Raw genomic sequence first — 13198 nt, 5'->3', positions numbered from 1 at the left:
GCAAGAACCAATTAACCGTGGTGGACAATGGAAAATCCATCCAATGTCCAGGGACATTAAAGTAAACCGATACAACGTTCCGATGGCGATATTCCTCGATGCAACATTATCGGTGGAAAGGATTGGTCGAAGAACAGGGGGATGGAAAATGGGTCGAATCGTGTAACGGTTCGAACGAATCCCGAGGGGGTTGCGAGGTGATCAGCCAATATTGTATTTACATGGCCGAATTAGTTGAGCCAACGGGCACCGGTACTGATCGCCATTTTAGGAGTTGGAAAATTTCATTGATACAGGGGAACGTCGATATGGGGGACAAAATATTTTTTTGATACGTGGGTAATGTTTATTTCTTTATTACAAAATATGAAAATATCTTTTATCGATTTGAGAGAAATGGGAATTTTAGAGATAGGAATATGTACTAGAATTGATATGCAAAAATTATTTGTTAAGTTACAAGTTATTTAAGTTTGGTTGATGAGGAGAAGATAGAATTAGACGATCATCTGTAACTTGTAAATTAGTTTCAATTTTTATTTTTAGTAGATTTGTGTTTTTCGATTTTTAAAGAGAATATAAATATTTTATTACATTTTGAAAGGTGACGTAAATAAATCAGTAAATAAATAAAGTTTCGGTAATTAAAATATTATTTTCTCACAAATCTTAATATTGAAACGTAGGATAATTTTCCGTATTAATTTTTTTAATTAAACATAAAAATAAAATAAAAATTAAATTTTACATTAGAGAATATTTGAATATTAAAATTTTTACGATTTTTTTTAAGTCCATATCGCATCATTTTTTAAATCTATAATTTTAATAGCATAATAGGTAATCGTAGATAATTGCGAAACAAAAATGTTTAAAATATAAACTCTAAATCATGTATTCAAAGAAAAATTCATCGCATTGCTCGATTTACCTTACTTATAATTCATATACGTTATGAAATTTTCCCTCAATCTCTGCAAAAAATCTTAATGTCCGATCACAATTCATCGGCGTTGCTCACCGATATGGAATTTAGTTCCGGCGGAAATTGACGTCGTTCTTCCGATCTTCCGCGATTCAGCGTAGAAATAACAGCACGGCTGTTTAATTCTATGATGCTGCTAATAAAATTTCCATGGAAAGTTAGACGATTCCCGTTTCGTGAAGCTTTTAATATTCACTGAGATTCATTTTTTATACCTGACGAGATAGAAACCTATATTTCAAATATTGTTTGATTTTTATAGATAGGTTAGATAGAGTTAGATATTTCAATTTGAGAAACTATTCTCCATGAAGAAAATTGTATCCTCTTCTTTTCCTTGTTTTCTTTTCTTCTTAAATAACAAGATACATTTTTTTATAACCCTCTTTAATACATAATTCAAATTCCATATACATTTTGCATTTATATTATTATATTTCTGTGCCGATACAGAATCTATTTATTAATCCTTAATTTTTTAAATCAAAGCGAGAAAATTGCAATATTCGTTATTATAAGATGAAAAAAAATTCTATTTGTAAAGATTTTATCGAATGATCTAATTCGTACGTAATTTAAAATTACCAAGTCGCACAAATCATATTTCGTAAAGGCCATCATGTTGGCAGAATATTGATCATTAGAGTTAACGAGTTTGCATAATTATCAACGAGCTTTAATCGTAAATAAATGTCGTCGATGGCCCGCAAACCTTCGCCTATTCCATAATAATCAATATTTGTTAAAACGCGATAAACACGATAAACAATGTTTGTCGCTCTCTCGTTTACCAAACTGATCACTATTAACGAACAAAATATATAGCGAGACGATTAACACCGTTTTATGAAGGCGAAAATTATGCGAAAATGTTCGGGTAAGAGATTATTCGTTTCAAAAGATGTAATAATCGGGGCACGCTTTCGAGATAAGAATCGATGATTAACAATCTATTCTCCCGTATTCTCGTTAAATCATAAAGGTGGGGCGCAAATGGCGGTCGCGTGTCGATAATTGTCACACATCGCGTGAAATGAATCAAAAATTCGCCAACAGATATAGACGATAATTGCGTTTAATTTACAATCATATCCCCGTATCAAGCAAACGTGCCCTCGCGTGTTTGATTTTAACGGGGTGGGTATCGTTCAATGATCAACGATCGATCGATACTCTTGCCATTGCATTTGTCAACCGGTTCCCTGCCCTGTTACACGACTATTTTTCATCGACGCGCACACGAACAAATTTCGCGAGGGTGGAAAATTGAAGCCCATTCATCGATCCATACCGCAGCCATGTTCGAATAATTTAATCACAACGCAAGATGCGTGGAAAATACCGACAAAGGGAATTTTGCGAACAGGGAAGATAACCCACTCTTCGATTTACTTTGAAATTCTGCTGGAATTCTGTTCCGTGGATGGAGATAATTCCGTTGACAGGATTGCATAAAGGGAGTATTCAAGAGTTCAGGCAGATCTTTTGGAAATCCTTTAATCAATGAAGCGAATTACTTTGTTTATTTTTTTATAGGAAATTTGAAAAATCAATCGTTAAATAAGTGGAGAAAAACAGTCACAGAGAATAATTTGATTTAGAAATATAAAGTAGCAAAGATCAAGAATTGATCTGTCATAATGTAGACTAATTATTTGTTCTGCAGAAGAGTATCAATTAGTCAAATGTGTATGATCACTAATTGTCAAATAAATAATATATTTACATTATGATCAGACAATAAACATTTTAACACAGTTAGTTTTATAAGAAATGAATTCTGAAAATCTTTTTCTTTGGTGGTAGATATGAAACAAAGCATTTTTGTTTTATTTCAGGTTAAATTTGTATTCATATCAGCCAAAGATGGAGATAGATTCACGTAATTGTGGTAATTTCTACGAGGAAATGAAAAGATCGTTTCCATTAGTGATCAAAGGAACGAAATGGTCAAGCCTAGGACGTAATTCTGCTCACGATTGTAACTTAAGCTTGCAATCACAGGGATTTTTCTTGCATTCTTCTTGGACTTAATAGCTAGAATGATACTTTTGAAAGAGGCTATCGCCTCAGATCGTATAATGATATAATCGATTATCAAGATCTACATCTTTAGATTTACTTTTAGAAACGTGGATCAATAAATTCTTTCGACTCCAAAATTTAATCTATTTTAATCGATTGATGTTATTAGATTCAATAGTGCAACTTATTTGTTAATCTTGGATACAAATTGTTAATCATATCTTCCATTTGGAAACTGATTGAAAAAATTTAATTATATTATCATTTCATCACATTAGTAGATTCGTATATTAATTTTGAATTTAAAAGTAGATTTAATATATCAATTTAACGTATCTCCAATATTTCAATCGTCTAAAAAAAAGAAAAAAAAAACATACAAAGATTAATCTAATAATGTCATTATGATATACGATATTTCAAATACTACGATATTCTTTGCTATATAAAGATGACACTAATGTGATGAAGAGAACTTTATCTGAACAATCGACACGTGTTGGAACGTAGGAAATGTGAAGTATTTCTCCAGGAATGTGAGACAGAGATTAAAGATCTTTCTCTCTCTGACTATCTGCGAGAAATAAAAGAATTTCATAAGAGGATTATTTCAAAAGGAAAGTCGTAATTTTTTGTTGACGAGGTTTAGAATCGATAGATCAGGTTAAGCTTAGATTAATTTCTTTTTTTTTCAAGCAATTTATTGATCAACATGATAAATTCATACCTTTTATTCGAAACATACATCTTTTATTCGAAGAAAAAAGTATTTTCTAATTTATAGAGTTAAAAAGTTGTAGTTCATTATTAACAAAAATAATGATTAATGTATATTGTTAATAACTTCTAGGATAAGTTCAGAAGATTATGAAATAATAAGATTAAAACATGTTGCAATGTAAATTTTAATATATCTTCTATGATATGATTTTTAATTTTAAACTTTTGGTTTTTATAATTTTAGAATTTATTGATTGAAAGGATATTTTTATTTTTTTTTATGAAAATATATTATTTTGAAAATTTATTATACATTTTATTTTACCCCAAGGATACTGAGGATATCGTTAAAGCTATGATTAATGCGTTTTGAGTTAGATGTACATGAGAATCTCAGTTCTCGCTGACCTCGACTACTGAATTGCATTTAGTTTGAGCACTCCAGAGATAGCAAAGGCTGAGATAGGGGAGCTTGTTCTTAATTAAGACATTAAGGCAGGTTATTTGATAATATAGTTATATTTGCAGTTTACATATTATAGTCTTAATATACATTGATGTTAGTATTGCAATATCAATAAATTGCAATATTAAAATTTTTTTAAGAAAAATTTCACATTAGTAAAAAATTAAGTTAGTGAATATAAATATATATACATTTAATTTTTAAAAAAATTAATGATAGAAGCAATTAAATGATGTTTAAGTTAAATATAAATATTAGAATCATGTACAATATTACTAGAAAAAATTTTGGTTATTGAGAAAGTATATAAAACATATTATATTTTGTTAGATTTTCAATTTTTAATAATTAACAAAATATTTTTTATTTTTCCTTCTTATTTTAACATTATATTGAAATATAGCTATACTTTGTAGCTATTTCATTTCAAATATCCAGCATGTGAAGAAATATCTTCTCGAATCATAATCGCTTTTTCTTATTCCAGAGAATTACATTTAATCCAATGAATGCAAAATGAATGAGAGAAGAGAATGATAAATGAAGCCTTGGTTGTACTAAACGAGCTTTCATTTATATTCGTAACAAGAATTGAAACTCATCACGGACAGTTAAAAATAAATATTACACTTTAATATTAACTACATACCTCTCACAAAAATTCTTCCATTATTATAACGCAATACGTTAATCCATTTATTCAATTCAAATGATTTTATAAAATAATTGATTTTTAAATTAAAAAAACAATCCTAAATTCGATCACAATGTGAGATTTCCAAATATAATAATTCTTGTAACAATTCTTGTAACATTTTTCTCAAAAAAAAAAAGTCGCGATCAGACGTAAATTTTCATTTAAAAAAAAATCTAACATGATTAAAATAAAATCCAAATAAAAAATTTCGTATTTCGTTATTTTAATGGTATCACACAAGTGTGTACGCGATCTCGATTGAAACAAAAATGAAGTTACTCCCGCTTTCTCATCCAAGTTTCCTTGACTGAATAGAACGGGAACAATTTCTGTACCGTGCATTGATTCGAACAAGTACGATAGGGATTTCGTTAGGCACGTACCGCAAGGTGGATTCACACACGCGTGTCGCAGATTCAGAATTTCTGCGATATATCGTACACGTGCATTATGATCCCCGGATTTTTTTCCCCTCTCCTTTTTTTTTTTCATTTTTTTTTTTCTCTCTGCCTCTTCCTTTTTTGCGTGTTCTCGGTATTCCAGAATCCCAGAAACCTTTGCATTATTTATGCGCGTTCGTTTAAAACCGCGTAGCGCTGTTTATCATTTAAATGAGAAATACTAGGTGTGAAAATAAAGAGGGAGAAGAAGTAATTGTGGAGGAACGAGGGTATGGAATTTTAAATAAGAATTTTAAAAGGATGGATCGACGTTCTAATAAGATTGTTCTGCGTCTTTTCTTTCTGTACGAGAAAGATTTTCTAATAATTAGGAAATATTGGGGAATAAGTTTATCTTGAAAGGAGAAACTTTTGGAATAAATAATTTTACTTTATATATTTTTATAGTTTAATGAAGGATTTAAGGAAGCTTTGAAATTCATCATGATCATCATATTTAAAATAGCAATAGGATTAATAAATTATTTATAATTCACTAAAAAAACAATACTATTGCTTCGACTGAATTAAACTTCAATATTCGATTTCAATTTTTACAATAACTAAAATTATTTAGAGAGAAATCGTTTACAATTTATAAAAGTAATAGTATTCATGCTAATTAAATCTGGAATTTTAATTAGAAATTTATTTTAAATAATAATTTAGAAATAAATTATTTCAATTAATATTCGATACCTAATTTAATTCAAATCATGTTTTCTACCTCGTTAATTAAAGCAATTCGAATAATCGAGTTATTTAGTACTAATATTTTAGTACTCAATAAACAATTTTTGAATTTCTTTGATCCCAATATCACACTTCACTTGTCGAAAAACAAATAGCCATTATTTGAAACAAATTATTTTTAAATCGCTCGAATACATTGTAGAGTAACAACTCGTTCTTCTAGAATGCAACTCAATGTAATCTCGAAAAATCGAAAAACCACGAAATCCAACTAAATAAACTTTTCCCTTATCGGTCTGATGGTATTGCAGGGATGTAATGGTAAATGTAGGAAATGTAACGTGGCTTCGAAGTTGCGTGCACGGACAATGAGAAACGACTACTCGACTCACGGTGGAAAATTCGTTGAGCAAAGTGGCCAGTCCGGTTCGATCGCTCTTCCATCCTCATCTCGCAATCCGGCGAGAGGAGGGAGTTGCTCGATCGAGGGCAAAGTAAAGCTCGAAAGTGTATTTGCTAAACGACTTTCCAAGAATCGAACGATCCCTCCCTTCGATCCACTTTTCTTTTATCCCCGGATTTTCTCTGTCTTGGTTTTTAACGATTTCCGTCACGTTGATCGCGAAAGATTCATCCGTGCCGGTGTTTATGATATCTGTATCTTTGCTCTGCTTTCACATTTTGCATGAAATTCAAATGTCCCGCGCTGCATCAATGCTTTCTGGGAAAAATAAATACCGAGATCACGCATTTAGATATATGTATGTAGAGAGGGTATAAATTTATTTACAATTTTGTTGGTACTTTATATTTTTATTAATCTCTGTAGAAATTTTTACAAAAGAATCTTTTCAGGTTAGAAAATTTTAATTTAATTTTAATCTAAGTAGATAAAAATAGGAATGAATTGTAAGTGAAATTAAGAGGAAGCAATATGGATAAATTTTTTTTAAATTGATGAAAAGTGAACAACATATTTTTTAAAAATACGTTATGTTAGAAGAAATTATATTCGCTTCGTTATATTTTAAATTCTTAAGATAAAGATCTTTAAGATCTATTAAGATCAATTTTTTAAGTATATCTATAATTATTTATATTTCAAACATTTATAATATAAAATTAATCACAGAAATAATTGAGAAAATGATTAAGATAAATAGATCCAACATATCTAACCTAACCTATTTTTTTCTGATATATATTCTGCACTCGTTTTGCAGATTCATATATTAAAACAATACCCTTCCAACGAAACAGATACACAGTTCTCTTGTGCATAAAAAACTAGACTAACCTTGTTCTCCATGGTAGGATTTAATGACAATCTATGGAGAGCTGCATAGCTTTTCAGGTCAGAATTATCTATCTAGTTCATTCCAGGATGTATGTAAAAGTGCATAAAAATTTTTTAATGCAATTAACAAAATTTAAAACATTGAGGAAACAATGAAGTATGGAAATTTTACTAACCAAGTAATTATCTTTGTTTCAGGTTACCTCTAACATCGGTGGAGGATTGCATCTTGTGTTCGTGGTAAGTTTTATCTTAAAACATCTTTTTTTCACATATAATTATTCTTTTCCATGAATAATATCCAAATGAACATGATTAAAATATTCAAAATGTGTAGATTTATTATTACATACTATTGCTTAATTTTGGCAAATGATATCTTTATTTAAATTTTATTTCTTCAGGTACAAGTTTGAATATTTATTAGACTAAGTGTATTAGTTTATTCAGACAAGTAGTAGAGATTATTGATCATATTAATAGTGCATAAACAAAAATTTCAAACAAGTATAAATCAACGATTTTAATTTTGCCAGACACGTAATACAAACCAATAATTTTTCATCATCGTTACAAATTCGAATAAATAACACAAGTCAACAATTTATCAACAACTCTAGGAACATTATTATAATTTTCGATTAACATTAACATAATTTTCTCGAACTTATAGCAAAACCAAAGTGTAACAAAACTTACAAACATCCTCCAAGTTCGTTCGTGAATATCCATTTATATATCCAGAATATATCAGAGTTTACTTCCTTTTCGTTATAAATTTTCCTTATAAACGAACTTTCCTTTTACAACGCTGTTGATCACTCGTCGCATTTATACACCTACGACTCTAATTTACTCGAGAATAAATGTTTTCCTCCAACTATAGGCTGATGGCGTTAGAAATATCGTGAATCCTACGAGCGAACTTATGCTAATTAACCGTCGACAGTAATTAGGCGCAATTATACCTTCAGTAATTACAGTTAATATAACGAGAGATAAACAAGCAAGGTTGTTATATGCAGGTTGCAGTGAGGCGATATTTTTTTCACTCAGTTGTACATGTTATTTATTATAATTTATCTTTCAGTTTCTTCTTCTTCTTCTTACCAGTTTGTTCCTATTATTCATTATGCAAATCGTACGTATGCATCGAGTTAGATGATAAAAGGTCTCCAGTGTAACTTTATTAAACGCTTATCAGTTCATCTTAATGAACTGTTTCGAATGGCGAAACACGATAAAATGAGAAATTATACTATAGGGGGTGGAGGGTGGGGATGAGAAATATATTTAACTGGATTGTTTCTCTGACGTTTGTTATTTTTAATAACGAAAAAGAGGAAAGAAATTAACAAACTCGGCGAGTAATTAACATGTACACGAGTTGTTATGAATAAACAGAGAGATTAATATAACGAATAATATTGGATGTAAATGGGGGGGAAGAGAGAGATAGTTACAAGTTTCTGAAATATCGGTACACGTTTCTCGATTTAAGGAAAGTTTGGTAACTAGTTATAAAGATTGGTGCAAAACGTGGTTGTACGAAACATTTTAAAAGTTGTAGAAGTAATAACGATAGCGAATTAAAGTTTGCAGAGTGACGCCCTTAAAGATTATAACTATCATCATCTTGTGAAAGATGTACGTGATAAAATTGCTGGTTAAAGTTTCTTGTAAAATGTTTCGTTTAAATATAATTTTGCAATTATCGTTATTCGTTAATTGAAAACAGTTTTCATATCTTAATGAATTGTAATAAAATTCCAAAGGATAATTGTTCAAAAATTTCTGATCGCATATTTGGAAAATAAATTAATATATAAATAATAACAATTAATAAGAATCGATATTGTAAAAAATTTAATATTTTGTAATACAATTATTATTTCAATTAAAATATATGTTTCAAAAACATGAATTTAACGTAAAAGAGAAATTGCATAGGTAGATAGATTGACAATTTTTAGAACTGTTAAGCAAAAGTTGACTTACACGTTAACTCTGGGGAATTGAATTAACTGTGAAACAAAATTAAAATTGAACAAGGTTGACATATTCGGCTTGACTAAAGTTAAAGTGGCTTCTATCCTGTAACCAGGCACCTTAGGCTCGGCTCTGTGTACATTGCGTGGGTGAAGAGATGTTTACGGATCTATCTAATTATTTAGAGTTATTTGATGTTATCGTCTTTGATCACGTTAGCCGTACCACAAGATACTAAACCAACTTAAAAGGGCGATAAAGTTAATTCCCTTGTTTGAGCCATTTTAACAAGTTAAAAAAACTTGTTAAATATTTACCAAGCACACCTCTAATTGTTGAAGTTCAGGAAAATAAGATAAATTGAGAAATTATTGAAGTATTTCAAAATTATTTCTCCATTTGTAATCTTATTTTTTCCTCTATAGTCTTTTACTCTTTTAATCAATTTTCACATTCTTCTATTTCCATAAAAGAGAAATCCCTTTATTGTTAACAATTTTCCAAGTAACAGATTCCAATTATCAATACAAACTTATTAAGATTGATAACTCATATTAATTTATCATTAATGCAAGATATAGTATCAAATCCTTTTAATACACATTTTTATCGTTTCAAACATCAACACAACGCGAATATAGATTAATTTTTACCACACACGTTCGAATCAAGGGTGAGACAACTATTTGTCGAGGAAACAATGTTAATCAAAGACATTCCCTTCGATCTCTCTCTCTCTCTCTCTCTCTCTCTCCTTCTCCAAGAAACATTCGTTCCAAACGGAAAGACACTTTAGACTCGGCATATCTTCGCTTCGATCGCGTTTCAAAGAGAGGCGGAAACCGCCATCTCTCGTTACTCTGACTCAAAGTGATTCCTCCTCCTGCGTATCAGTTTACCCGGGTTCAAAGTCGTCGAAAAGCGTGCGAGTGCAAGGGGAGGCGATCGTTTCGAACGCAACCGGGAATAAAAGGCGATTAACAAGCGCAACACGGAACCTATGAGCGAGTTTTATCAAGTGCAGTACATCCGCATCTGCGGTAATGCAATTCTCTCGTTATCCAGTTCGTTCCGTTCCTTCTTCGTTCCATTGGAGCAGAGTAGAGAGTTTTTTTTTCTTTTCTTTTTTCTTTCTTTTTTTTTTTTTTTTTTTTTTATTCTAATGGAGAAAGTTGGTATTCGAATTGTAAAGGTGAGAACGAATGTGAAAACGAATCAGGTTATGGTTCTGCGACGAGGTTTAATTATAACAACGAATGAAAATGTAGTATTATCATATATGTATATAGATGATTTTATTTAAAAAAAATAGGTAGAGTGAAATATCTGTTGAGGAAAGAAGGAATTATGGAAAAAAATGTTTCTTCAGAAAAGTATATTTGGTATAAAAAGTATATATTATGATATGTAAGATATTAAGTTTTTAATTTTAATTTTTTATTATATGTTATTTTTTGCATTATGCAAATGCATTAATTGGAAGAAAGTATTGAGTTATTTATGTCGAAAAATCGGTATTTTTAAAAATATTGTAAGGTGAAGATTGAAGATATTGCGTGAAAAGCAAGGAGAGCATAAATAGTGAATATGATTCTGCGTTTTTTCCTTGTTTTTCATATAATAAGTTTATAAACTTTAAGTTATAATATAAAATATACTGATACTTCGAGATGAATAATTAATCCTGTTTGCTCTTATGTCCAGTGTGCATGAAAATTATATTATTTAAAAGCTATTTAAAAGCTTCAAAATAACTTAATATTTTTCGCAATATAATATCATAATATGTGTTATATAATGTGATATATGAGGAAATAAATGTTTTGATATAATCAAAATTTCTTTTTAAAAAAGAAAAAAAAAAGAATCATATTAATATAATAAATTCTTCATGGCATGACACTGTAATATCGATGCCATAAAAATTACATTTGTATTCTAGAAGCTATTGAAATTTATTGAATGATGTAATAAAAAATATAGAAGTTTATTTAAATTTTACAGCATTTATTCCTAGCTGCATATTCCTCAAACCATAAAAATAGATAGAATAAAAGGCATCATACGTTGAACTTCTTTACTATCGGTGAATAAACATCTTGCGTGCATTCAGTCGTCGAATTTTTCAATTTTTTTTTTCACTTCTTTTCATTTCTTAAAAGTTTCATGGTCGTTTATCCATATTCTTAAAAATATTGGCGACCATCCACTTAAAAGAAAGTTTAATTTGAATTTTTATTTTTCATTCTCGATAAAATCTTTGGCATAAAATTAAAAAAAAAATTTTTTCGAATATTAGTATTCTTTCGGAAATAAATAAATTAATTGTTTTTTATAAAAGTTGTTTTTTAAAGAAATTTTTTAATAACGTAAATTGTACAATTTAATTGAAAATAATTTTAAAAAACAAAAGGAATATTAAATTTTGAAACAAACTTCTCAAAATGATAATTTTTTAAAAAATAATTTCTATCAAATCTAAAAAGAGAGAAAATTTAAAAGATAGACTTTCGTTAAGAACTCTATTTTTTAAATATTTAACTATGATTACGATGAATAAATAATCCAAATGTTGTTAATAAATCTGGTCAATGAAAATTGTTTCAATTTTTATTATTAGCACAATTATTATTATAATTGTAACAATATGATACAAGTAGATTTTTTTAAATAATTTATAGGATAATATAAAAGAAAAAAAATTTTTTTAATCTACATAAATTAAAAAATTAATTCAAAATTATATATAAATTAAGAAAAAAATAATACATTTATCTTATATTTTATTATAAATTTTTTTGAAATATAATTTTATTTACGATTTATTTTAATAATATCCATTTAATTTTATTGTTAAATCAAAAAGATAAAAAATATAATCAAAATTATAAATCATTTCTCGATTAAATATATATCGTTACGAGATTTGTATACAATACGGAATGGCACGAATCGAGGCACGAGAAATGACAACGAACGGTTGTCATTCATATCCAAAATATCGATTTAACGGAGTCGTGTTCCGGACACGGAGCGGTACGGACGTGTTGCTCTCTGCTCTCCTCGTAAGAATATTATACTATTTAATAAATTAATTAATCTTGTATAATTAATTATAAATTAATTAATTAACAATCGTAAAAATGATAAATAAAAATTATTTAACGGACGCGATAATATACATTCCGACAATAACAAATAATAACAACGCATAAAAATACGATTATTATTTTTTTTTTTTATAAACAACGTCTTTTTTTTAAAAAATATACACGATTATTCCATTCGAAACGCATCGAAAATTTTGTTAACCGGTGTAACATTCGCAATTCAATGAAAAGCGTTCCGATAAACTCGATCGAATAAATTTCATCTTCCAATATCGTAGATTCGAAACAGGAAACGCTTACGGTTTGCAATACAATCTCCTTCTCTACGTGCAAAAATAACGCGTCCGTAAAAATCGCGGAATCGTCTCGTATCCGAGTTAAAACTCGTTAAACACGTTCGACTTCGAAAGATAAATCGTTTAACGCGCGATATTTCGAGTCCAGCGAGTATGTACACTGGTAAAGTCCAATCACCATACGACCAAGAATCCTTTTTTGTCTTTTTCTCGCTCGTCGAACAGTTTAGAAAAAAGGAAACAAGGGGGAGGAGAAGGGAGGGAAGAGGCGCGCGTGGAACAAAAGAGGAGAGTCGATGGTGGTGTCGATGGTAAAAATCTGGAAGGTAGAAGCCAGGGGCAAAAATCGAGCCTCGTCGACTGAAATCTCGACAAAAGAGCCGGAAAAATGACCCTCGACCCACCCAGGAGAAAAAGTGCGCGCCTGACCGATCGAAATTGAATTGAACCGGTAATTTTTTACTTTTTTCTTTTTTTTTT

General features: G+C 29.4%; 1 protein-coding gene across 7 annotated transcripts in view; it reads left to right on the top strand.

The window, feature by feature from the left end:
* The window catches only part of LOC122714402 (zwei Ig domain protein zig-8-like), a 262470-nt gene that overhangs the window by 134161 nt on the left and 115111 nt on the right, over nt 1-13198 (top strand). For all 7 annotated transcript variants that reach the window (XM_043935707.1, XM_043935705.1, XM_043935708.1 and 4 more), the window contains one exon: nt 7522-7563. The gene's annotated coding sequence lies outside the window, so the exon portion shown is untranslated. The remainder of the gene's footprint in view (nt 1-7521; nt 7564-13198) is intronic.

This window comes from Apis laboriosa, unplaced genomic scaffold (genome assembly GCF_014066325.1).
Source record: "Apis laboriosa isolate Shangri-la unplaced genomic scaffold, ASM1406632v1 scaffold2_cov157, whole genome shotgun sequence".
In the NCBI taxonomy this organism is placed as follows: domain Eukaryota; kingdom Metazoa; phylum Arthropoda; class Insecta; order Hymenoptera; family Apidae; genus Apis; species Apis laboriosa.
Note: the sequence above shows the minus strand (reverse complement) of the source record. Positions and strands in the feature narration are given on the sequence as shown.